The sequence below is a fragment of the Pinus tabuliformis genome, chromosome 4_2 (assembly GCF_031772625.1).
Source record: "Pinus tabuliformis cultivar Carrire ecotype Pingquan chromosome 4_2, CPIR1, whole genome shotgun sequence".
NCBI classification, from domain to species: Eukaryota; Viridiplantae; Streptophyta; class Pinopsida; order Pinales; family Pinaceae; genus Pinus; species Pinus tabuliformis.
The window spans coordinates 871,147,042-871,151,084 of record NC_142304.1 but is presented as its reverse complement, the minus strand read 5'-3'; positions in this window follow the sequence as shown (position 1 = coordinate 871,151,084).

Here is a 4,043-nt window from a genome sequence, read left to right as displayed (position 1 = left end):
GAGTTTTCCTTGTCATTAGACTCGTTAAAATGATTAAATAGCGACAAACTTGTCTTTAGACGAGAACGAGTTTCCCTATCGCTAAGCTCGTTAAAACATAGCGATGGGCTTGCCCGAAGGGCAAGTTATAGAACAAGCATATGTTATCCTCCTCAAGCTTGACAAAAATAAAGAGGTACTGGTCAGAAATGACTGGGGAAAAATTGGGAGAACCTCAAAGCTTTAATGGTAGCAAGTCGCTCTTGAACATGACACTTTGTCCTCCGTATCATATCGGGTTGGGTTGTTTCATTCACCGGTCTCATCACCATGGTCCTCGCCAAACCATCCACATTTGGGGTAATGCTACCGATCCATCACATCAGTGTCGTTATATGTTCAAGAGATGTGTTCAGAAAGAGTCAACCGTGTCCCATCCACTGCCATACATTATCCTTCATCCACGCATGATCGCCACCCTGAATCATATCTCACAGATTGTTTTCACCTCCACTAAAATCATTAGCTCCGTTCCGTGTCACTGATGTGGGATTCATTAAGGCCCTCCTTTGATGGATCACTTCTTGTCGACTTCAGCTCATTATCCAAGAAGTTGATATAGGAACAACCCCCCTCAGTACTTTGAAGCTTGCATGCCTCAATGGCAAGTTTCTCACTTCCGGCGACAGGTATACATCAATGACCTTCGACCAGAATATTTTGCGTGGTGTTCGACGCCAAGTCCTTTATTCACACCACGTGAATTGTACTGCAGTACCTTGAGGGTCATTGTCATTATTGGTGATTCCTCTCACGCTTGTTAACGGTTTACATTATTGACCAGTAATCAAGCGATGTCTTTCCATGTTCGACTTCAGCGCAATTCTCACATGGATCGACTTGTACTTAGAGTGAAGATCGAACGAGTTTGAAGACCCCGGATCTAGTTCCATCCATCCGGGCTGCGATATATATTCAGGAAATATAAAGACATTTGTTATGTACATCATTGCAGCAGATGATCATCCTACTCCAAGGATGATAATTTCAGCAGAGAATTATCAGTCTACCATCAGACGATCGTCTGTTCTATGTACCAAAATGAATTTATAAAGCTGAGCATGGGAATGCCCGCCTCAGCTAGATCATGAAAGAAGAATGAAAAGTAATGTATTGTATTGTATCTTATTACAGGGCACCTCTCAGCGATCGAATGAACTTCGGATCCTCCTGATAAAGCATTTCACCCGATAAACGACCTCATACTTTAGGGGGCAACTGTTATAGACATTTTTGTGCCTAACAGCATGAAGCATGAAATGTCAATAATCTGAGGGATCCAAAGTCCCTAAACATGTTGTTCTTACCCCTAGAGGAACAAGGTCAGCAAACCATAGCACTGAAAATCAGTTCTCCACCTGAAAACACTCAAAAACAAGCAGTTTCTGGATCATGTCAGCTGCTCCACTGAGCATCTGCGCTGAATGTCAACTGCTCCACTCTGTACCTGCGCTGAATTTCAAAACTAATGAAGGCTACCTGCGCTGGGCGAGATTGGCCAAGTGGCACAGTCATTCTGCAAGGTGTCAACTGCCCAGGAAGCTTCCAAACTGACACTTGGGTCAAGGAATTCACCTTGTGATGAGTAAGAGGGTCTTGATCTCCAAGTGGAAGCAAGAATCTCCAAGTGGACTCAAGAACTGAAGATTAACTAAAGTGGGAGAGGACACTAGTCAGCTTCATGCCAGCCTCAAGCTGACTCATCCTTTCTCCAAATCTCCTATATATAGAGCTCTCTCATGAGGTCTAAGGAGGCTGGAATTTTGTGCAAGTAAGGAAGTGTTGTTGGTTTGTGTATAGAACTATTGGGTGATTGCTTGAAGGAGGTGAAGAGGAGATTTCTTTCTGCTGGGAGGTGTTGCTGGATTGGGCCTATTATGGTTGTAACCCTCTCAGAACTTTACTTCTTCCATTAATAAAGTATTTGAGGTTCTTCTATATGCATGTGTCTTTATGGTGAATAGATGCTTGTATATTTGATTTATGCTAATCCCTGATTCGATTATGGATATATGCTTCTTGTAGTTTCCTTTTCTTGTGCTTTTACAGGATCTTTGTGTAGCTGGGCCGGTGAAAGAGCAAGGAGCTAGGAGCAAGCAGCAAGGAGTGAGGACTGGATCGACTATTAAGCGCAAGATAACGGTTAGTAGATCATCCTTCTCTTCTCTCTCTCATCTCATAAAGAAGTAATCTTGAATAGCTTTGCATTCAGTTGTTGCTGAGGTACTATCACCCTTAGAGTGGGATAGGGTCATTTCGTATTGGATACTTTTCCCAACAACAATTTGTGTAATGTAAAGGAGGTTTCCCCCACGAAGAGGCTGAATTCTAAGGCGTTCAACTATCTTTTATATCTTTTTGTGAGCTGGTTTCATAACATGGACGGACATGACTAATCGGAAGATGAGTGGCGGAGATCTTATCGCGGGAGGTTAAGTTAAGAGATGGATGAGCGAGACTAATCAGAAGATCAATGGTGGAGATCTTATTGTGAGAGGTTAAGTCAATAGATGGATGAGCAAGACTAATGGGAGATGAATGGCAGAGATTATCGCGGGAGGTTAAGTCAAGAGATGGACGAATAGGACTAATGGGAGATGAATGGCAAAGATCTTATCGTGGGAGGTTAAGTCAAGAGATGGATGAAAAAGACTAATTGGAAGATGAACGACGAAGATCTTATCGTGGAGATGAAATGAATAGATGGATGGATCACATCAAGTCACGTGGCAAAAAAAAAAAATGGGTGTGGAATGATGGAGCGGGTTTCCGTATACGGTAAGCAGTTTCTCACGCACCCTCAAACCCTCAAAGCTGTAAGTTGTATTTCTAAATTTTCTGTGACTAGTCTAAGTGAATGACACAGAGCACAGGAAAACCAATTTCTTGCATGCTCTGGGGCGGATATCGATCATGCAAGAATCCACACGAGATTGTGGGATAGCCGTCAGATCATGCGGGTTTGATTAACGGTGGAGATTGGGAGCGCATAAAGTATTGAGACAACACAATAGCCATTGGATCAAGCTAGATATATTGATGGTGGAGATCTGGAGCGCATAAAGTCAAGCGTTGAAATGAATCAGACGGTGATTGGTCAGGTTTATTGTGGATCGGACGGTAAGGAGATCTACGAGTATAATCTGACTAAGACATTGTTTATTGGCTTCCGCTTAAGCATTTTGTGCTGAAGGAAATGAGAATATGAGTGAGATATATTACAGAAAGAGAGTGATTAAAGATGATAACGATGAAATGAACCAAGTACTGAATTAAGAAAACAAACTCCAAAGCTCATGCGATAACTAGAAAACTGAAACACAACCAATCTACTTGACACTGTTGTAATGGAAATGCAGCTACTTAAGCAAACAAACAATTAAACCATGAATCTATGCTAACATACATGTACAATAAAGAGGAGCCTTAGCTGCTAGGGTTGGGCCCTAACCCAAGAGCTTCACCCCTCTGAGTTAACTCATTGTTGGCTCAAAACAAAACTCATTCTTATTATCAAAACAATGGATTACATAAAAAATTGTCACAAGTCTCGCAGATCGAAAATAAAGTAGAATTTTACAATCAAAAGTCTGAATCCTACTGAGGTCCCAGGCATCTATACTTATATTGCTGAAATCTCCAATGACTTCCTTAAAATTAGGGAGGCTCGACTCCCAAACTTGAGATAACTGGTGCTTTGACTTTCACTTGCTTGGCTGCCTTCTAGTCCTCATGATTTGGCTAGTTTCACTCCGAGATTATGAAGGAATATTTGAATGGAGGGGTAGTAAATGAGGAGGATTTAACTCCTATAATTCCTTTCCCTTGTCCCATTCGACTTTTGACGAAGGCCTTTGGTAAAATTCCTTGCTTTTATCATTTATTCCTGTGTTACATTTACATTAGACCACAAAGCAAAATATCCAACTCTAACTCATCTCATAAACAAAATATAATCAAAAGTATGCAATAAGTTGTGAGAATAGTTGGTTTGACTAAGCTAG